This window comes from Mytilus galloprovincialis, chromosome 7 (genome assembly GCF_965363235.1).
Source record: "Mytilus galloprovincialis chromosome 7, xbMytGall1.hap1.1, whole genome shotgun sequence".
NCBI lineage: Eukaryota > Metazoa > Mollusca > Bivalvia > Mytilida > Mytilidae > Mytilus > Mytilus galloprovincialis.
Window position 1 is genome coordinate 88492244 of NC_134844.1, and position 24970 is coordinate 88517213.

The window sequence follows — 24970 nt, forward strand, 5'->3', positions numbered from 1 at the left end:
GATATGTCACATGTTGGTGCTGAGTAAAAGAGTGGCATTGCTAAGTCACATATTAGTGTTGAGTATAAGAGTGTCAGTGATATGTCACATGTTGGTGCTGAGTAAAAGAGTGGCATTGCTAAGTCACATATTAGTGTTGAGTATAAGTGTCAGTGATATGTCACATGTTGGTGCTGAGTACAAGAGTGTCATTGCTATGTCACATACTAGTGTTAAGTATAAGAGTGTCAGTGATATGTCACATATTGGTGTTGAGTATAAGAGTGTTATTGCTATGTCACATGTTGGTGTTGAGTAAAAGAGTGTCATTGCTAAGTCACATATTAGTGTTGAGTATAAGAGTGTCAGTGATGTCACATGTTGGTGCTGAGTATAAGAGTGTTAGTGCTATGTCACATATAAGTGTTGAGTACAAGAGTGTCAGTGATATGTCACATGTTGGTGCTGAGGCATTGCTAAGTCACATATTAGTGTTGAGTATAAGTGTCAGTGATATGTCACATGTTGGTGCTGAGTAAAAGAGTGTAATTGCTAAGTCACATACTAGTGTTAAGTATAAGAGTGTCAGTGATATGTCACATGTTGGTGCTGAGTATAAGAGTGTTATTGCTATGTCACATATTAGTGTTGAGTATAAGAGTGTCAGTGATATGTCACATGTTGGTGCTGAGTAAAAGAGTGGCATCGCTAAGTCACATATTAGTGTTGAGTACAAGTGTCAGTGATATGTCACATGTTGGTGCTGAGTAAAAGAGTGTAATTGCTAAGTCACATACTAGTGTTAAGTATAAGAGTGTCAGTGATATGTCACATGTTGGTGCTGAGTATAAGAGTGTTATTGCTATGTCACATATTAGTGTTGAGTATAAGAGTGTCAGTGATATGTCACATCTTGGTGCTGAGTAAAAGAGTGGCATTGTTAAGTCACATATTAGTGTTAAGTATAAGAGTGTCAGTGATATGTCACATGTTGGTGCTGAGTAAAAGAGTGTCATTGCTAAGTCACATATTAGTGTTGAGTATAAGAGTGTCAGTGATATGTCACATGTTGGTGCTGAGTAAAAGAGTGTCATTGCTAAGTCACATATTAGTGTTGAGTATAAGAGTGTCTGAGTAAAAGAGTGTCATTGCTAAGTCACATATTAGTGTTAAGTATAAGAGTGTCGGTGATATGTCACATGTTGGTGCTGAGTAAAATAGTGTCATTGCTAGGTCACATGTTAGTGTTGAGTATAAGAGGGTCAGTGATATGTCAGATGTTGGTGCTGAGTCAAAGAGTGTCATTGCTAAGTCACATATTAGTGTTGAGTATAAGTGTCAGTGATATGTCACATGCTGGTGCTGAGTAAAAGAGTGTCATTGCTAAGTCACATATTAGTGTTGAGTATAAGAGTGTCAGTGATATGTCACATGTTGGTGCTGAGTAAAAGAGTGTCATTGCTAAGTCACATATTAGTGTTGAGTATAAGAGTGTCAGTGATATGTCACATGTTGGTGCTGAGTAAAAGAGTGTCATTGCTAAGTCACATATTAGTGTTGAGTATAAGAGTGTCAGTGATATGTCACATGTTAGTGTTGAGTATAAGAGTGTTATTGCTAAGTCACATATTAGTGTTGAGTATAAGAGTGTCAGTGATATGTCACATGTTGGTGCTGAGTAAAAGAGTGTCATTGCTTAGTCACATATTAGTGTTGAGTATAAAAGTGTCAGTGATATGTCACATGTTAGTGTTGAGAATAAGAGTGTTATTGCTAAGTCACATATTAGTGTTGAGTATAAGAATGTCAGTGATATGTCACATGTTGATGCTGAGTAAAAGAGTGTCATTGCTAAGTCACATATTAGTGTTGAGTATAAGTGTGTCAGTGATATGTCACATGTTGGTGCTGAGTAAAAGAGTGTCATTGCTAAGTCACATATTAGTGTTGAGTATAAGAGTGTCAGTGATATGTCACATGTTGGTGCTGAGTAAGAGAGTGTCATTGCTAAGTCACATATTAGTGTTAAGTATAAGAGTGTCAGTGATATGTCACATGTTGGTGCTGAGTAAAATAGTGTCATTGCTAAGTCACATATTAGTGTTGAGTTTAAGAGTGTCAGTAATATGTCACATGTTGGTGCTGAGTAAAAGAGTGTCATTGCTAAGTCACATATTAGTGTTAAGTATAAGAGTGTCAGTGATATGTCACATGTTGGTGTTGAGTATAAGAGTGTTAGTGATATGTCACATGTTGGTGTTGAGTATAAGTGTTAGTGATATGTCAAATGTTGGTGTTAGGGAAAATAGTGTCATGGCTAGGTCAAATGATGATGTTTAGTAAAACAATGTCAATGCTATGCAGATGTTGATGCTGAGGATAAGCATGTCATGGTTATGTCACATGTTGGTGTTGAGTATAAAAGTGTCATTGATATGTCACATGTTGGAGTTTAGTATAAGAGTGTTATTGCAATGTCAGGTTGGTGTTGAGTATAAGAGTGATTTTGTAATTTCACATGTTGGTGTAAGTATGTGATTACTATGTCACATGTTACCAGGTTACCCATGTCATGTTTAGTATAGAAGTGGTAAATATATGTTGTATGCTCATGTCTCACATGTCATGTTCAGTACAGGAGTGGTGAATGAATGTTGTATGATAAGGTATCACATATGCATGTCATGTTCAGTACAGGAGTGGTAAATGAATGTTGTACAATGTTGTGTCACATGTCATGTTCAGTAGAGGAGTGGTGGATGAATGTCGTATGATCAGGTGTCACATGTCATGTTCATTACATGAGTAATGAATGAATGATGTATGATCAGGTGTCACATGTCATGCTCAGTACAGAAATGGTAAATGAATGTTGTATGATAAGGTGTCACATATCATGTTCAGTATAGGAGTGGTGGATGAATGTTGTATGATCAGGTGTCATATGTCATGTTCAGTACAGGAGTGGTAAAAGAATGTTGTATGATCAGGTGTCGCATATCATGTTCACAAGAGGAGTGGTGGATGAATGTTGCATGATCAGGTGTCACATGTCATGTTCAGTACAGTAGTGGTGGATGAATGTTGTATGATCAGGTGTCACATGTCATGTTCAGTACAGTAGTGGTGGATGAATGTTGTATGATCAGGTGTCTCATGTCATGTGTAGTACAGGAGTGGTGAATGAATGTTGTATGATCAGGTGTCGCATGTCGTGTTCAGTATAGGAGTGGTAAATGAATATTGTATGATCAGGTGTCACATGTCATGTTCAGTACAGGAGTGGTTAATGAATGTTTTGATCAGGTGTCACATGTCATGTTCAGTAGAGGAGTGGTAACAACTGTTGTATGATCAGGTGTCTCATGTCATGTTCAGTGCAGGAGTGGTTAATGAATGTTGTTTGATCAGGTGTCACATGTCATGTTCAGTAGAGGAGTGTTAATTGAATGTTGTATGATCAGGTGTCCCATGTCATGTTCAGTACAGAAGTGGTAATGCATATTGTATGATCAGGTGTCACATGTCGTGTTCAGTACAGGAGTGGTTAATGAATGTTGTATGATGTGGTGTCACATGTCATGTTCAGTACAGGAGTGGTAAATGAATATTGTATGATCAGGTGTCACATGTCATGTTCAGTACAGGAGTGGTTAATGAATGTTGTATGATGTGGTGTCACATGTCATGTTCAGTACAGGAGTGGTAAATGAATATTGTATGATCAGGTGTCACATGTCATGTTCAGTACAGGAGTGGTTAATGAATGTTGTATGATGTGGTGTCACATGTCATGTTCAGTGCAGGAGTGGTGGATGAATGTTGTATGATCAGGTGTCTCATGTCATGTGTAGGACAGGAGTGGTGAATGAATGGTGTATGATCAGGTGTCACATGTCATGTTCAGTACAGGAGTGGTTAATGAATGTTGTATGGTGTGGTGTCACATGTCATGTTCAGTACAGGAGTGGTAATGAATGTTGTATGATCAGGTGTCGCATGTCATGTTTAGTACAGGAGTGGTCAATGAATGTTGTATGATCAGGTGTCACATGTCATGTTCAGTACAGAAGAAGTAAATGAATTTTGTACAATGTGGTTTCACATGTCATGTTCAGTAGAGGAGTGGTGGATGAATGTTGTATGATCAGGTGTCACATGTCATGTTCAGTACAGTAGTGGTGAATGAACGTTGCATGATCAGGTGTTGCATGTCATGTTCAGTACAGGAGTGTTAATTGAATGTTGTATGATCAGGTGTCACATGTCATGTTCAGTAGAGGAGTGGTAACAAATGTTGTATGATCAGGTGTCTCATGTCATGTTCAGTACAGGAGTGGTTAATTAATGTTGTTTGATCAGGTGTCACATGTCATGTTCAGTAGAGGAGTGGTAACAAATGTTGTATGATCAGGTGTCTCATGTCATGTTCAGTACAGGAGTGGTAAATCAATGTTGTATGATCAGGTGTCTCATATCATGTTCAGTAGAGGAGTGTTAATTGAATGTTGTATGATCAGGTGTCACATGTCATGTTCAGTACAGGAGTGGTAATGAATATTGTATGATCAGGTGTCTCATGTCATGTTCAGTACAGGATCGGTTAATGAATGTTGTATGATGTGGTGTCACATGTCATGTTCAGTATAGGAGTGGTAACAAATGTTGTATGATCAGGTGTCACATGTCATGTTCAGTACAGGAGTGGTTAATGAATGTTGTATGATCAGGTGTCATGTGTCATGTTCAGTAGAGGAGTGGTAAATTCATGTTGTTTGATCAGGTGTTACATGTCATGTTCAGTACAAAAGTGGTGAATGAATGTTGTATGATGTGGTGTCACATGTCATGTTCAGTACAAAAGTGGTGAATGAATGTTGTATAATCAGGTGTCCTATGTCATGTTCAGTACAGGAGTGGTAAATGTATGTTGTATGATCAGGTGTCACATGTCATGTTCAGTACAAAAGTGGTGAATGAATGTTGTATAATCAGGTGTCCTATGTCATGTTCAGTACAGGAGTGGTAGTGAATGTTGTATGATCAGGTGCCACATGTTATGTTTAATACAGAATTGGTAAATGATTGTTGTATGATCCTGTGTCATGTCTTGTGTCATGATGATGCAAGATGTATGTAAAACTAAAGGAATTTTTTAATAGAATACCATGAAAGTGTATGTTAAGTGTCTTAAAGTATAATAAAATAAATCACAATATTTCAGTTGTATGCAGTTAAGAGGTTTTAGACAGCAACCCTTTGACATACAAACTAGAGTGGTATTCATCAGTGAAATGAATAAATCACAATGTTTCAGTTGTGTATGCTCACAAATTATTAGACAGCAACCCTTTGACATACAAACTGGAGTGGTATCGTCAGTGTAATGAAGTAAATCACAATATTTCAATTGTATATGCTTACAAATTATCAGACTGCAACCCTTTGACATACAAACTAGAGTGGTATTCATCAGTGTAATGAAGTAAATCACAATATGTCAGTTGTATACAGTTCATGCAGTTAGGAAGTATCAGACAGCAACCCTTTGACATACAAACTGGAGTGGTATTCATCAGTGTAATGAAGTATTTCAAGTTAGTTTGTTTGTAGCTGTTATTTGTCTTTTCGTCCGGCCATGGCATTCTCTTTCTACTTTGTGTACTTAATGTGTTTTTTCGCTGTTTTACTTGGGTATAGGTGTTGAATATACATGATATAGGAGTTGTATACATTAATGTTGCGTACTGATGTTTCTCACTGTTTGTGTTGAATACTGGAGTTGACTATATTGGTGTTTTTGAAATATTGTTTTGCACTGTTTTTGTGGAATACAAGAGTTCTATAAACATTTGGGATGTGTAATCATGTTTCTTAATATTTTGAAGACTATTTGCAATAATCAGAAATTAACATTGAATCACTGAACACTAACAAGAGCAATGTTTAACTGATTCATATTGTGTGTACTATATATAATAAATTCATTCTACTTCACTTACCGCATCATCAGTTCTACATTCCAAACTAGCTCCGTTCTTTACACATATGTCTACCTCTTTTATATTCCCCTCCTCTGCAGCTGTAAGAAGTTTCTGTAAGCAAAACAAAGTTTTTACATTTTCCTCTAGAACATACAAATGTATCATAAATATAATAATTGAATTTAATAGCTACATGTTTACAGTTTCCATATCTTATATCAAATACAGTGATTACCAAACCGAAGTAAGATTGTTGTCTATAATTTTTTTTAGAAAAGACTTTATAGACAACTGTAGTACGCATCAGTTTTTGCTGGGGTTTGTATTGCTTGATGTTTAGTTTTTTATGTAATACTTTGAAGATTGTTGTTTGAATTGTTTTTGTTCTTCATTTTTTGCCATGGCGTTGTCAGTTTCTCTTCAACATACATTGTAAAAGAGTTGTGAATATCCTGTGATATCTTACATCTCTTTTTTTGTTCCCTGGAATTTTGTATATTGAAATTCTTCTCACTGTAATGATATTGATTTTTTCCTATTCTCCTTCTTACAAAACTACACACCTGTATCTTTCTGTACAGTTTATTGACAACATAGGTCACATGACATAGGTCACATGACACTGACTGACTATGAGAATACTACACGCCTGTATCTTTCTGTACAGTCTATTGACAACATAGGTCACATGACACTGACTGACTATGAGAATACTACACGCCTGTATCTTTCTGTACAGTTTATTGACAACATAGGTCACATGACACTGACTGACTATGAGAATACTACATGCCTGTATCTTTTTGTACAGTGTATTCACAATATAGGTCATATGACTTTTAAGAAGAAAAACTTACCTCATCCCAACTTGCCATTATATCCTGTAAAAGAAAGAGAAAACATTGTATCAAATTTGTACTCAGTTGTTATTTGATGAGGAATAATGAAACTGTAATTATGATGTCATATTTAGATTGTCCCAATATGTTTAATTATTGAAATTGATAAAATCTGTATTTTCTCTAAACTATGAATAACATCCAAATTTGTGTTATGTAACATACTACCATAAAAAAAATTGTATTATATAATTTTAGAACAAAATCACTCTTATTTTAAATAGATGCTGTACTTTCAGATTTTGCCTACATTTTAGTGTCACGTTAAAACAATCAAGAGCCATAAGTCCTGAGTAGTATAACATTTTATAAGTGAAAATTGGCACTTTCATAATTGAATGCAAGTTATTACACAGAAATGTCATAATTAGTTATTTTTCAATCAATTAAGGACAATAGCCCTTAATCAGAAAAAGTCTTTGTAGCAACCATTTGTCTAAATTAGTTCTGTCACTTTTGTCTGGTGGAGAGTTGTTTCATTTGCAATCATACCGCATCTCAGTATTTTTATATTGTTAAAACATCTTCAATTTCAGCATAAATCATTAAAAAAAAAACTTAAAGTAAAGTATTAAAGCCCCTGTCTTAAGCTAATTATCAATTTTATTAAATACCCAAAGTGAAATCTGTTGGTCCAAGTTCTGCAACTGTCAATAAAGGATTACACGTGGGCCTTCGTTAAACTCTAATTTCAACTTCAGTATGTTATGTTAAGTCTGTCTTCATGGCCTTTATGCCACTTTATATTACATACCCCTTCTGCCAACAGTCAATTAACGTGATAAGAAACTGCAAATAAAGTTTTATAAAAAATGTTAAATAAATACACAGATGAAAACCTGTAAACAAGGCCTAAAATAAAATTTCATTTGTTTGGCATTGCCGCCCGACCCACTAAAAAACTTGCCGCCCCAAATAATTTTATTTGCGTTTCAGAATTATTTATTTTTCTATTTAAAAAAAATCGAAATTGTGCCGGAATTTGATCGTATCCACCGAGTTTGTTCCTGGCTTTACTTATTTCAAATCACAATCTTAAAAGCGCTTGCCTTACACTGTATTCATGTGTGTTGGGAGCAAACATTTAAATGACATGGGATAGAAAAAGTCTGCCAAAAGTAATGGAACGGGGACCCAATTATTTGCCCTATTGGAACGCATTGAAAATCATAGTAAATACATAGGGTCCTGTTCAATAAATAATTTTGATAGCCACCTTGGGACTTCTGGTTCATGTTAGGCATTCATTTTGCAGTATCTAAGCACAATCTCAGTACCTCATGACCGTCATTCTGTTGCAAAAATTTGTTTTTATTGACAACAGGGTCAGTCTGTCTACTTCCAGGGAAGAATAAAGGCTAGAATTTAGGCAATTTACTCTATGTACTGACGCCAGATTACATTGAAATCAATCAAAATTTTTACAGAAATTTAAACTAGAAAGCAGACCCTTTAAAATAAATCTACAGTCAGTTACAGAACTAGTGAAATAATAACACTACACAATTTATAACAAAAGTTATATATTTTTTTTAAGAACTACATTCGTGGGTACCGGACTGGTTGCCCTAACTGGGATCCTATTCCTAATGTCAAAGAGGCCGGCAGGGGAAAGCATCTCCCTATGCTGCAATGCATTGGTTAAGGGAGATGGATTTTATCAAAAATAAAACTTTAAGCTATTCTTTGAAAGAAACGTTCTGAGAGACCTTGTAGAGGACTCAAATTTTATCTTTTGTAAAGCAGAAACAGATGATTTCTGCTTGGCTTTGTCGCTTCATGAGATAGAAGTTTTTCACCAGGACATCACAGAACAAATATGTGTGGCTCTTACATGTTTTGAACTTATTAAATATTTGAAATTTATCATTGACACATTTTCCCTTGAACCAGAGAACAAAGTATCTACTATTGTCAGAACAAGTATCTACTATTGTCAGAACCACAATCATGCAGCATTCAAGATAATTATGGCTGTAAGCACCAAAGCTTAAAGACCAAAATGGTCCCAGATTTACAGGTTTATAGTAATTTTGTACCAGTAGATGCTAGCCTGGTACAAAACATACATATTTTAAAGACTAGCATCTTTTGTCTATTGAAGAACTTCCCCCTTTTCTTGCCTTTCTCAACATGAATAAGATAATTCTTAAAACATAAAAGATACTGACAGAAACATATTTATAAATGTATCTAGTGTACTAGTGATGAATAAAATCCCCTCCTTTTCCACAATTCTAAGGGCTCATTAATTTATCTGTATTCATGTAATGCATGTCCAGATTTCTGTTAATCAAACAAGCATTACAACCCATAATTTATTTATCTGCAAAAATTGTCTGTCCTGCTGCATATTTCCATTTTCAATTTGTCATACGTTTTAAACCTAGCCCTGAAAAACCTTGCACTTGGATAATATTAGTATAAACACCATGTCTATTTGTGCCAACCTTCCAAATATTTAATATTTTGCTATCCTAATTTGGTTCAGATCCTTTATCCTCAAAACTTATCAGGGACAGTATGCTTGTTTGTATGGTAGTTCGTCACACCTTACATGTATGATTACTAGCCTCTAGGTATTGGTTTGGTCAGATCCTTTATCCTCAAAACTTATCAGGGGCAGTATGCTTGTTTGTATGGTAGTTCGTCACACCTTATGATTACTAGCCTCTAGGTATTGGTTTGGTTCAGATCCTTTATCCTCAAAACTTATCAGGGGCAGTATGCTTGTTTGTATGGTAGTTCGTCACACCTTACATGTATGATTACTAGCCTCTAGGTATTGGTTTCAGCCCTAGTTTGGCAGTTACAAAATTAAGGTTTGATTTTCATGTCATATGTGATAAGGTTAGTTTCCTCCCGCAGGTTGGCGTTTTCCTTCAAGTACTACGGTTTAGTACGCCACTAAAACTGACTCAGTGACTGCCATAAAATTACCCATATGGTGTAGAAAGTGATGTTTATAAAACCAAAGCAAACAATCAAAGTTTTAAATCTTTGTCCATTTATACAAGGAGCAGTAGTGGTTGAGCCATTTAACTTGTGGAAATTTTACCAAACTGTGACCACAACTTCAAATGTGACATCAGGCCTCTGTTCAATGGGCAGTCCCACAATAAAAGTTCAATTTTCACGTCATACATTTTATATGGTTAATTTGTCAGTTTCCTGCCTCAGTTCTGTGTTTTTTTCTTGGTACTTTGGTTAACTCTGCCAATAAAACTGACTGTCTTACATGAAATTATCCATATGATGTAGAATGTGACATTGACGGTTGACCCCTTTCAAAGAAACCACCAGCATGTACACACAACAATGCTGCAATGCTTTAGACAACATTGATCTAGAGACTTCATGATTTACATGTATAAAGCTTTTAAATGTAAAATAAATAAAAAAAATCCCTACCTACCTACCCACCTGCTGATAGTGTGGGTCGGCAATGCCAAACAAACAATTTTTTTAAGGGTGGCCCTATCATTAGGTAACGTTTTTTCATATCAAGGAATTATTTAAAATGAAATTGATATTGCGTTCCTTCCTATTTTATACTAGACTGATAAATATATATTTTACTCAAAATTTCATGCAAACGAGACCGGAAAAAGGAAGTACATTGTAGATTTCTGCGCAGATGCAGGAATTCAAAACATGACATAATTATGATCTTAACCTGCTAAGGCTTAGTCCAAGATTACTCTGAAGTACAGACAACAGTCGCGGATCTTAGACATTTTCATAAGTGGGGGCCCACTGACTGCCTAAGAGGGGGCCCGCTTCGGTCATGCCTCAGGGATTCCCTATATAATCAACAACAAAAATTCCAGAAAAGGGGGGGCCCCTAAATCCACCTCTGGACAAGCTGGGTAACCCGGCTTGTGGCCCAGTCTTGCAAAACTGCCAGTGGACGTTGTAATCCTCGACTATGCCAGACAAGCTTGGGTGTTTCTTGGACACCCTGCTGTTTTTATCGCAAAAATCTCTGACTTTGAAATACTGTCAAACTGAAAATCATTATATATATGCTTCCTGAACAGGGAGATCAGCAGTAACTGTGTAAATAAGTTAACTGTCAAAATATGTTTAATATTTTTAATTAACACCATAATTTGTGTATTTTAAAAATGTTTGACAAAATAATTTGTGTTTCTTCCCCCGATTCTATCACCCTTCACAAATCCTTAAGGCCAAAAAAACTTATTTAATTTAACAAACGATAGTTAATTTCAGTCCCAAAGATTGTTTTTATTTGAATTTGTGATACAGATTATATTATTTTTTTAAGTCCCAATACCAGGAATCATTAAGGACTTTATTTTGGTTTATTCATTCAGGAAGAAAGTGTTAAGTTTCTGAAAGTAGGATAAATCTTGAAGGAAAAGTCCTGACATATCCTGGTCTATATTATATTTATTTTTGAAAGTCTTGAGATATCCTGAGAATTCCCCTAGTTTAAAGCTGCTTGATTTGAAAGTCCTGACATTTCCTATATATCAACTTTTTCCCTAAAAAAGGGGCTAAATGCTTTACAGGATATTTTCAGGATTTCCCAGGTTAATCTTGAGATATCCTGTTTAAAAAAATTGTCAGGATTTATTTCTGCAAGGGTTTTTGGCCCCTAATTCCTAAACTGTTGGACCAAAACTCCCAAAATCAATTCCAACCTTCCTTTTATGCCATAAACCTTGTGTTAAAATTTCATTGATTTCTATTTACTAATACTAAAGTTATAGTGCGAAAACCAATGTCTTCGGACGACGACGACGTCAACGTGATACCAATATACGACCAAAAATTTTTCAATTTGTGGTCGTATAAAAATTGAATCGTAATTTTCTGTCTATATGCACATCATTTTAGTATGTCCTCATTATGTACAAAGTTCATGAATTTCTGTTGTGTGGTTTTAGAGGAGTTGCAATGACATGAACAGGACTGACGGACGGACAGATGAACAGAGAGACCGACGGATAACAGTGTACCATAATACGCCCTGTAAACGGGTTTATAAAAATGTAAGTGGGACAAAAGAGGGAAGGGAATTTGATTGCCACTGGAAAAAAGGGTATATGATTGATGGGAATAGACATGTACATTAAGCCTTCCAAGAGTAATGAGTTGTTGCCATGGGTCTTTTATGCGCAGCCTTTATAAACATACTGTATGTTCAGGATTTCAGGATAATAATATTTCAATATAGAACTTTTATTCTTTTCCAGAAATAAACAAGAGTGCACACGCTGAAATGTCTCGCCTTCTATACTGATCATTGATATTATGTTGATAGTCCTAAGTATAAAGCTAAGCTTTATAACAACTGTCACATAAAATTAACATTAGCCAAGATAACTAAACATAGACCAATGAACCTTGAAAATGACGTCAAGGTCAGATGAACCATACCAGGCAGACATATACAGCTAACAATGCTTCTATACAACATATATAGTTGACCGATTACTTATAGTTTAAGAAAAATAGACCAAAACACAAAACCTTAACACTGTGCAATGAACTGTGAAAATGAGGTCACGGTCAAATAAAACCTGTGCGATTGACATAAAGATCATAAAATATTTCCATACACCAAATATAGTAGACCTATGGCATATAGTATTAGATAAAAAGACCAAAATTCAAAAACTTAACTTTGACCACTGAACCATGAAAATTAGGTCAAGGTCACATGACATCTGCCCGCTAGACATGTACACCTTACAATCGTTCCATACAACAAATATAGTAGACCTATTGCATATAGTATGAGAAAAAAAGACCAAAAGACAAAAATTTAACATTGACCACTGAACCATGAAAATGAGGTCTAGGTCACATGACATCTGCCCGCTAGACATGTACACCTTACAATTGTTCCATACAACAAATATAGTAGACCTATTGCATATAGTATGAGAAAAACAGACCAAAACGCAAAAATTTAAATACAACCACGTAATGTATCCATCATCTGTGAAGAAGTAAAGGGTTGACAAGGCATACAGACATAACTTTACTAAAGACAGTTGATATTATTATATCCCCTTTAACATGTAAACTTTAGTTTACCATAAACAATATATATCCAGTTGTTACAATGACAAGGTACATGGACATATAGACAGTATATTGAAGTAAGTTGATTTGATTATCTCCCCTTTAACATGTTAGACTACCAGAAATAATATCTGTCCAGCTTTTTCACTGACAAGATACATGGACATATAGACAGTATATTGTAGTAAGTTGATTTGATTATCTCCCCTTTAAAATGTTAGACCACCAGACTCAATATCTGTCCAGCTGTTTTACTGACAAGGTACATGGACATATAGACAGTATATTGAAGTAAGTTGATTTGATTATCTCCCCTTTAACATGTTAGACCACCAGACACAATATCTGTCCAACTGTTACACAGACAAGGCACACATACATATTTACAGTTATATTGAAGTAAGTTAATTTGATTATCTCCCCTTTAACATGTTTAGACCACTAGAAACAATATCTGTCCAGCCGTTACACTGACAAGGCACACATACATATGGACAGTACACTGAAAAACATTAATTTGATTATCTCCCCTTTAACATGTTTATACCACTAGAAACAATATTTGTCCAGCCGTTACCCTGACAAGGCACACATACATATGGCCAGTATACTGAAAAACGTTAATATGATTATCTCCCTTTTAACATGTTAGACCACCAGAAGTAATATCTGTCCAGCTGTTACACTGACAAGGTACATGGTCAAAAGGACAGTATATAGAAGTAAATTAATTTTAGATGTAACGCGTCTTCTGATTGGCTGACGTTATTTTGTTGTGAGCCCATATACATAATTTAGTCATGTGACCGTGACGTCATTCACGTTTTTTCATGGTTTTCTACGGCTTAAAATGGAATTTAGAATTAAATTATATCATTAAATCAATTTGATTACCTCCACTTTAACATGTTAGACCAGAAACAATATATGTCCAGCTGTTACACTGACAAGGCACATATAGACATATGGACAGTATATTGAAGAAAGTTAATTTGATTGTCTCCCCTTTAGCATGTTTGATCACCGGAAATAATGTCTGTTTAGCTTTTGCAATGACAATGTTTTTATTTATTGGCTCATGCCATCAAAGCTAATAAGATATCATATAATACTTATAAAAAGACTCGATGTAGTGAATGTCCAAAAAGAGACACTTAATACATCAGAAATATATATACCGAGTATGATTAAATACCCAAAATCCTAAACAGAAGTCTGTTCGTTCTAGTTCTGAAACTGTCAACAATTACAAATCATCCTTCATAAAACTCCAATTGCAACTTCAGCTTATTTCAAAGGGTATCATCATGGCGTTAACACCAGCTGCCACAGGTCAATAACAATCTGCAAATAAACATCAAATTTAAATCATGTAAAAATAATAGATATCGTCATATGATGCTGGGTAAGCCAATCAAATTAAATCAGTTTTTGTATTATGTTTTCGTATCTTACTCCTTGCAGTGTGTTAATGATATATATCTCTTAAGTAGATAACAGGCCACAACTATCATGACTATAAGAGAATCATTTTATTTGATATTTCTTCCGTTCCTATGTTGAGCGATTGGTTGAAAAAATGATAATGCTACATTGCACTTATTATTTGGCAAATTAAATTCTTATCTATAAATGATAATCAGCAAAGTTGTTGTATGGGAATTGTAATTAGGTACTTAACACTTTCCTCCATTGAAATTTTTTTTTTGCATACTTGTTTCGCATAGGATTTTTTTAATAAAATGCTGAACATATGCTTTAAAGTATTAAGGCATTGCGAAAAACAACTATTTTATCAAATAAATTTAAGTCAGATATTCCTATGATATTCCTTTTCATATTGGATACAAATTTTATTAAGTCAACTGCAGATACTTTGTAGTCAAAGTGTTTCAACTGAGGTACTACAGAGGCGTCAAAAGGCGTCATTATGGAGGAAAGGGTTAATAGAACTAGAATTCATGCGATCCCCTTTATCTGGTAAATGACATCACAAAGGCACAAAACGAACTTTAATAGAACTAGAGTACAGGCGATCCCCTTTATCTGGTAAATAACATCACAAAGGCACAAAACGAACTTTAATAGAACTAGAATACAGGCGATCCCCTTTATCTGGTAAATGACGTCACAAAGGCACAAAACGAACTTTAATAGAACTAGAATACAGGCGATCCCCTTTATCTGGTAAATAACATCACAAAGGCACAAACGAACTTTAATAGAACTAGAATACAGGCGATCCCCTTTATCTGGTAAATGACATCACAAAGGCACAAACAAACTTTAATAGAACTAGAATACAGGCGATCCCCTTTATCTGGTAAATGATGTCACAAAGGCACAAAACGAACTTTAATAGAACTAGAATACAGGCAATCCCCTTTATCTGTCAAATGACATCACAAAGGCACAAAACGAACTTTTCTGGTTAAGGAGACTCGCGGGTATAAGATTTTCAGAAAAAAATTGAACATTAATTTTTCAATACAAATTTTATTTATTACCTTAAGTAGTTGTTACTTTATCATATGGTACAAAAATCATTCCAAAACATCAATTCGTGTTGGCACCAGCGGACTTTTAAAATGTAGATATCATTGAAAAAGCTAATTATCTCCCTTTGTTGCAAAAATGCCATTTTTTGGCATTAAAATTGAAATATCTTATTTAACTCATCGGTGACCTAGATTTTTTATTGTTGTTTTCGAATAAGCTGTTTATAAACTAAATAATTGTAAAATTTTAGTGATTTCTTAATTTAGTTCTTTTTTTATTTCGATATTACCGCTAACTCTCCTATTAGTTCAACAGAAAAAAAGGACATGAACAAAAAAGTATGCTTCTTTCGAAGGCAGATTGTGAGCGTAAATGAACGGTGACCCCATTTTTTTATTTCATTTTTCTATTAAGTATAAGATAAAGTTCATTTATAGAAAAATATAGACAAATCCTATATTAAATAAAACAAGAGTGCACACCCTGAAATGTCTCGCCTTCTATACTAATCATTGATATTATGTTGATAGTCCTAAGCATAAAGCTAAGCTTTATTACAACTGTCACATAAACTTAACATTGACCAAGATAACTAAACAAAGACCAATGAACCTTGAACAAGAGGTCCAGGTCAGATGAACCATGCCAGACAGACAGGTACAGCTAACAATGCTTCTATACAACATATATAGTTGACACATTACTTATAGTTTAAGAAAAATAGACCAAAACACAAAAACTTAACACTGTGCAATGAACCGTGAAAATGAGGTCACGATTAAATAAAACCTGCTCGACTGACATAAAGATCATAAAATATTTACATACACCAAATATAGTTGACCTATGGCATATAGCATTAGATAAAAAGACCAAAACTCAAAAACTTAACTTTGACCACTGAACCATGAAAATGAGGTCAAGGTCACATGACATCTGCCCGCTAGACATGTACACTTAACAATCATTCCATACAACAAATATAGTAGACCTATTGCATATGGTATGAGAAAAACAGACCAAAACACAAAAATTTAACTATAACCACTGAACCATGAAAATGAGGTCAAGGTCAGATGAAACCTGCCAGTTGGACATGTACACCTTACAGTCCTTCCATACACCGAATATACTAGCCCTATTGCTTATAGTATCTGAGATATTGACTTGACCACCAAAACTTAACCTTGTTCACTGATCCATGAAATGAGGTCGAGGTCAAGTGAAAACTGTCTGACAGACACGAGGACCTTGCAAGGTACGCACATATCAAATATAGTTATCCTATTACTTATAATAAGAGAGAATTCAACATTACAAAAAATTTGAACTTTTTTTTCAAGTGGTCACTGAACCATGAAAATGAGGTCAAGGACATTGGACATGTGACTGGCAGAAACTTCGTAACATGAAGCATCCAGGTCTTCCACCTTCTAAAATATAAAGCTTTTAAGAAGTGAGCTAACGCCGCCGCCATAGCCGCCGCCATAGCCGCCGGATCACTATCCCTATGTCGAGCTTTCTGCAACAAAAGTTGCAGGCTCGACAAAAATTCATTTAGACCCGCGAGCCCCCTTAAAGTGGTCTATTGCATTTACTTTTTAAATTTAACTTTAACTTATGAATTTTACAATTCTTATTAGATTTCATTTTACTTGAAATACTTTTCTTTTTGATTTCTTTTGCAAACTAACACTAATAGTTACATTTCATTTTTTGAACCTAACATTTGAATTTCTATTCGTTTTTCAGTTCAGTTGACTATGTTTTACGTGTCGATCGTTGTACATTTGTAAACAAATCGTTGCTTTTTATTTGATGTACATCTTTGTTCAGGCATGGGCCTCGGTGGCCAAGTGGTCTAAGTAGTTCTACTACTGACAATCACTAGCCACTAAAACACTGAGGTTGTGAGTTCAAACCACGCTCGTGCAGGTGCACTCGACTCCAATCTTAATTGACTAGGATTGTCAGTTTTCCTATCAAAGGTTGGTGGTTTTCTCCGGGCACTCTGACAGGCTTCCTCCACCTATAATAAACAGCTGTGCCATGAGCGCATCATATCATATGCCTGTCATGTTTTCTAGGAATAATGTTAAATAACTTCTCAATGTCATATCAGAAATTCATGAAAAATTAAAGGGAGGTTATCTTAATAGACATAAACCAGGCACCAAAGTTTAATAAAAAATAATCAAAGCACAAAGGTATTGTCCAACCAGATGCTCTGCAGGGCGCAGTTTTATACGACCGCAAAGGTCAACCCTGAACAGTTGGGGCAAGTATGGACACAACATTTAAGCTTGATACAGCTCTGAATTTGGATTGTGATTAAATAGTTGACACAACATAGGTTTCTGACACCATGGACACAGAATGAATGTGGTCTAAGAACTTAAACTTAAAAATTTTAGATTGGACAATTACCTATTATGGTCCAATATCCAAAATCTAAATACATGGTTAGACTGAGCATATCATAGAACTCCAAGAATTCAATTTTTTATGAATTCAAATAAAGTTCAATTTTAGACCCTTTAGACCTCAATGTGGACCTATTTGATAACCGGGCCCAAATATTAATCAAAGAGCAGATTGCTCTGAGGGATACGATTGCCATTGTTTCATTGACACATGTATACATGTAGCTGGATAATATTATATTCAAAACTAATTCAACTGCACATGTAAAATGTAATTTATGTAATTTTAATAGTTACAAAATAGCCAATCCCAGATAAAAGTGTATGAACAATGTACTTAGGCCTAAAGGCTATTGTGTTTTATTTTTGTACTATCAATTTAAAGTTAACTTTCCACAGCAGTCACTGAGACTCGGAGTGAGAAAAGGTATTTCATTTCGTATCTTATCACCTATATTTTTCCTATGTTAGTTCTTGGAGGAGCTTTATTCCTAACTTTTTAAATATTTAATTTCCTTTGGGTCAGTGATCATGACTCCTTCCGTACACATTCCTCGGTTTAAATTGCTATCATTTTTAATAGAATACCACGTTTATCGACAGAACGAGCTAATATTCGACATGTTCTTTTTGATTCAGAATTCACGGAAGTTACTTCCGGAAGGGAGACAACTCGACACGATAATATGGAAGACTCCATTTCGCCTAAAGGGGTGTACTAGTAACAACTTTAAGATGTGGACTACATTTATTTTAATTTAAATGATGCATATGATTTAAAATTATGCAACAACAATAACCTTCAATAGCAGACATACATAGAAAAGATCCATGCAATGAATTATAAGTTAACTAATTGAGCGGGAAATCCAGAGCAACCATTCAATTTAATACCCCTTGAAGTCAAGAAAACTATACGCATGCGCATAATTATTAAAGGGAAATTCCGCGATTTTTTACTTATCATCTAATTATGTTCATCTTAACATAAAAAACACATTTGCAAAGTTTTAAATTTATATTCCTTCTAATAACGGAGAAAATCAAGTATTTGTAACTTTTTTGGTTGAATTCTCGAGTGGGTCGTGACGTATTAGCCCGATTTATTGAATTCTGGGAAAAAATAAAATCTGTTTAACTCTTATAGCTTATCGACAATATACGTAATTAAAAGCGCACAGCTGACGAATGGTCGAAGTTATGAACCACAATATAAGAATGAACGAAAATGAATATGCATATACCGTTTTGTATTGATTGAATTAAACTACTATAAAATTATCTCTAGTAAATGTTTTTGAATAAATTTAATTAATTATTGTTGAGATTTTTTTCATAAAATATTTATTGAACATTTTTACTGATATTGAACTGAAAATATTTCAGTTCTATTTACCGTTATTGTTTTGATAATCATTTCAATGCAACTAATGTGTGAGCAGAGTGTGTATATTATTTTGTAAAGGTCACTGTATATTTCTCGGCTTGAGGTCAATTCGTTTACCTTGTAGCTATTTAGCCGCAGGTGTGAGTTCAAGCGTACACAGGTATAAATGTTGTTATTTGGAAAGGATAAACAGAAAGTATTAGAAAGAGTATGCTGTCACGATGTTAATACACTAAGATTTAATACACGATGAGAATAAAGATACAATAATTAAATTGTGTAAATTAATTGAAAATAAAATTCAGATTCGTAATTCCGAAAGTGTATAAAAATAAAAGGAAACAATTTTTGATTACTTTCTTAGCGGCAATTGGCGTAAAGATTCAAATATGAAGCAAAAAATAGTAGTTTTAATCTTTTATAAAAACTAAATGCAATATTACCCAATTTGATATACCATTGTACATCTGTTTGATATCATTGACTTTACCGGAATTTCTTAACTTGTATTCAAATCTGGCTGTGTTTAAATGCTAATAAAACTATTGCAATTTTAAAGTTTTTAATTGACAAAAAAATACAACATACAACATGCATGATTTTTTTTTAGTTTCTTTTTAACATTTTATTCTTACATAATTAAATTCATTTGACAATCATTTACACGAACTTTTTGTGAAAAGAATATCAATTATCTAAGCTAAGGCATTATTTCTTTTGAGGATTTTTGAGGATTTTTTTTTAAATTCTATGATAATATTTGTGCAATGTTGAACATGATAGCCGTCATTAATCCAAATAAGTAATACAGTAGTTGTAATAAAAGTTATATTTTAGTCATGCATAACTGATATTGACGAATTTATAATAGTTCGCCCATACATCGTTGTTCTTGAAACAATCATTATTAGTATACATGTAAGTTTCCTGACGTATAAGAGCCATTAAGGATGAGCTCCAGAGAAATCAGACTAGTGGCGTTTCGTTCGTTTGTTTGTTGGGAAAGGAGAGGAAATGCAACCACTTGTACAGATAAACGACAGAATTACCATACAAGCATTTATAGTCAACACAATCAGAAAGAGTTCCCATCGTTAGACGGGGAATATGAAGGCTTCCAAGAATGAACAAGTGACATGTCTAACTCTGAACAGTTAGAAAACAGACTATCGACATCGACCGCTTGTTCTTAATATTTGAAACTGTATGCATATATATACGTATAAGTTTATGATATATATAGTGATGAGTTCTTGCGTCTGACAAAAACTAAATTCCTTCATGGTTATATCTTGCCATACGTTTATATTGGTTTGTAAGGTGATTACTCACAATCGTTATTTGAAAATCCTGTTTGTGAGATGTAGATTCATTTCAATACAGAAATTTCGTCTATATATTTCACAAGTGTATAACACGGAGAAGCTCTGAAGGTCCATTACTCCCATTTTGTTTGGGTGTGAACCATCGATGTTTACAGCAATATCACAGAATAAGATGATGATGGTAGAAAGAACTATGGGCGTCATGTGGCAAATATTACATGCATATCGGACAATGAGTTGTCAATCTGTATGAAAAGATTTCCAATACAACCATATTATTGAGAAGGAATGTTTACATGCTATACTCTCGTACTAGTATTACAGGGTTCTTGTGGCGTTCACCTTAGACACACATCTTTTTAACGATGTTTAAAAAAAAGTCAGAACCAATTTAATGTCATATTTCCCTATTTTTTAAATACATGTATAACTAAAAGTCTTTTATCTGACAAGAATACCCCTATTTAGCGAACAAGTAATTTATTCTTTTTTCTGTTATTGAATACCAAGAAAGAAAATAAATCCCGAAATTAATTTGAAACTTTGATACTCAAAAGTTTCCCAGCAAAATATTCACATTCCCTGGGGATAATTAGTGTTCGTCCAGTGGCATATATAACAATTGTGATGACGAATTACTTCCTTTGTTCGAGAACAATCTTATTGAAATATAAATCTGTGATTTTACTAGGTCCACAGCTTCAATGAACCAAAGCAAAAGTTATACATCGACCTGTATTTAAATCAAATTGGTTCTCTTCTTCTTCTGGTATACAATAGTCTATGGACATTCGATGATTACATACTGTTGGCATACGTGGACTAGTCTATTTACAACACTTTTACCCCTATTTATTCAAAATATATGTTTTTTTCTTATGTTCAATGTATACATGTATATATTTTAAATTGCGCTATAGTTCCGTAACTTTCTATCCAGTCGTATAAACGAATCGTCGGCAAGTGCGTACATTTTTTTAAATCAATATTTCTGGTCTGTTCCAATCTGTCCTTCACTATTGACAATGACTATATATTACATTTTCCCAAATTCACCCTTGGAAAAAATATTTAAATAGATTTTAATTTCATCAAAATCTTATTTTTTGGGTATTATTTATATGTTTATGAATTATATTCTTTACACCAGAAATGTTATTTATAAACAAGCGTATGAGTTTAGTAATGACAAGTAAGACAGAGTTGTATATTATTCATCTGATAGTTCAAAATGGAAAGTTATAAGTTATAAGTTATCAGCCGTGTACACTGATCAATACCTGCAGAAGTGAAACGATGCATGAACTTGCAAGCCCGACAGGAAATCGCTTGAATACCTGGACGTGTCACCTCACACCCCTCACAATACCTTTGGAAGTAATACCTTTAGCCATGCTGGTGATCAGATGAGGGAAGATCAAAATATATTTGTTTATTATTTTAAAGAATTATGAACAAATTAGATTTTCGAAAACAATTTTCACGGAACACTTATTTATGATTTCAACTTTGACTTTTCACCTAATGCCAATATCAACAGTTTAAAAACAGACCATGGTAATTTAAAAAAAAGTAAGAATATTTTTCGTATCAATTTAGTTAGTCGGATAAAACAATCGTACGATTGACAAGATATCGACACGCAATTACGACTACATCGGTTACTGTAGTTTTGTTTCTTTGTGGTTTATAGACATATCGTTTTTATTAATCGGGAAAGAAGACAAAATGGCGGATCGCAGAGAATTGATACTCTAAATTTAAAATCGATGGTGATCGCTTATCTAGCGGAATAAAACTTTAATATCTATGAATTTGAGCATTTTTATACAGAATGAACATAATATCAATTTTTGATTTTTTTGCGAAGTTTCCCTTTAAAACAAACCCTGGAGCAAGAACGTATATTAAATGTTAATTAAACGACCTAGATGATTATCTATTTCTTTATGGAAGTACAATCTCAAATATTAGTTTCATAACTGTAATATATAAGAAAAACTCCACTTCAGTTCTTATATGACAGAAATAGATTTATCAGAATTCAGAGAACTCTCGCATTTTTATCAAAATGGGGAATTCCCTCTGACGTGTGTCTAAATTTATAAAAACACTAAATATAAATACTGCTTAATTCTGATTTTCCGTGTTGTTAAAAACATGCATATAAGTCAAGGGAATTATCAAACATGCAGATTATGAAAAGAACATTACAGGAAAATTGTTTAAGATCAATCCCTTTGTCTGATTGTACCTTTAAAAGCAAGACAATCATAAGAATCTGTGATGTTCCCTAATGTTTAGAAACTAGAGGCTCTCAATAGCCTGTGTCGCTCACCTTGGTCTATGTGCATATTAGACAATGGACACAGATAAATTCATGACAAAATTGTGTTTTGGTGATCATGATGTGTTTGTAGATCTTACTTTACTGGACATTCATGAACTTGGACCAGTAATTACAGTGGAAAATATTAATTCATCTAAAATTCAAATAAAAATTGGGTGCAAACATGTAGGGTGGTAACAAAGTTGGGGGGGGGGGGGGAACATGCGAGGTGCGAAAGTGTATTGGATGCGAATGGACCTGATACCGATAGGGTTAGGGCAAACAAACATATTCTTTTAAATGGCCTGAATGTTGTATAAAGCAAACTTAAATAATAAAAAAGAAGGTCATGGCTCCTAAACATTTTAAGAAGAAAGCAGGTTTTCTGTCTCAAAAGAGGATCAAATTAATCAGAAGACATAAACCAAAAATTACAAAATATAGGTGTAATTAAAGTAACCTGTATTGGGTGAACTTGGTTTTAAATAAAACTCCTTAAGCAAACATTTCTCTAGTAAAGGGTCTCTATAAATTTGTAAGATTTGGAAATAACGCGACATGGCGCTGATCAGCTGAACGAGCACCTGCTAGAATAGAGCGGTAAACTTGTTCAATTTCGGAAATTTTTTCTTACTTACTCGGACTGTAGATATTATGGTACCATGTAACAAATAAATTATAAGATATGTCGCACTTCTAAGGACAAAACTTGTTAAAACGATATTGTTTTGGCTTTATTTACACTTGGCTGCCATCTTGAAATATTTTGATATCACCAAGGCGACTACGTCACTAGAGTCGGATTATCGCCCCTGATTTTCTAACTTTATAAGCGATTTTATAAATAGATGTATCTTAAGAAGTACAAATGTCTGAAATGCATGAATCTGATCATGGGTACATCACTACATGTGACTAAAAATCTGTCAAATGCATAAAATTCTCATAAAAATAAAGATTTCTTGAATTTACAAAATACTTTTAGTTATTGTTAAACTATCTAGTGACTAGTAATTGCTGAAAGAACATGACTGCTTCAGCTCACTGAATTAATTTCCACCCCAAAATACCATATAAATTCCAACCAATAAACCATGAATGACTTGAGGTTTGGGCAAACAAAATTTTAAACATTAGGGTAAAGAATAAATAAACATAAACATATATGATGTACCTTATCAAATGACATATGAATAATAATTTATAACAATACATATTAGACAAGCAAGATTTAATTCGCAGCAGGTCAAGTTTACGAGCTTATTCCATCTACGCCAGTGACTTACAACCTTACGACTTTTCACAGTGCGCCAGAGGGTTGCATCCTGTTCTGCAAATTATGCTTTGTAACCATAATGAAACTTTTTGTTTCACCAAAAGCTAAAAGATTCCAAAATATTGTTTTTAAAGCTGATTTTTAAATTTTCCTATATCATCTGTCATTTGAAAAGATTTAATATGCAATGGCCTTACCTTTAAATAAGGATGTACTTAGGTGAAGTTTTGGAATTTGTGTCAGATGTTTGGATTGTTTTTCCATATGATAAAAGGTGAAATATGTTACCCAATAACACCAATTTATCCTTTATTTATACCTAAATAGCTGAAGGGCTATTTGCCAAAGTTTAAGCAGATTTTTTAGTTTCTTTCTTTAAAATCGAGACCCAAATAATACCAATAAAAATATATTAAGTTGAAATATAAAAATAAAAGTCAGAGTTAGCCTTTTCCAGCCATATTTTATAAATCAAATATCTCGAAAAGGAGCTGCATGACCTATCAATATTTTTAGCTAATTTTTATCCTTTACTAATACGCTTCCAGCTTTTAGTACAATTTTAAATATCCTTATTTATTCAAATTCACCTAAGTACACCCTTAAGAAAAATATGGTAATCAGTTATTGAACAATATTAGGGTGCATATTTATAATAGCAGAGCAAATTGTCATTATACTGTCAGAATGTGGCACCATATTCATTGACATCTTTCCAGACAAAATACGGAAATTTTTCAGTCGCTCCATTTCTCTTTCTACATGAATTCGTACATGAGCTATATTTCGGCTTCTTTCCACTTCAAAGGCAC

General features: G+C 34.0%; 1 long non-coding RNA gene across 2 annotated transcripts; it reads right to left on the minus strand.

Moving 5' to 3' along the window:
- Window positions 1–5987: 5987 nt before the first annotated feature.
- LOC143083968 (uncharacterized) lies at window positions 5988–23648 on the minus strand. 2 transcript variants are annotated; one of them, XR_012980958.1, is made up of 5 exons: window positions 23521–23648; window positions 14115–14263; window positions 7477–7651; window positions 6821–6844; window positions 5988–6074 (listed from the first exon to the last, which is right to left on the minus strand). It is a non-coding gene; the product is annotated as an uncharacterized LOC143083968 (long non-coding RNA). The 2 variants fall into 2 exon arrangements; XR_012980959.1 differs by having other exon boundaries at window positions 14098–14263.
- Window positions 23649–24970: the final 1322 nt, after the last annotated feature.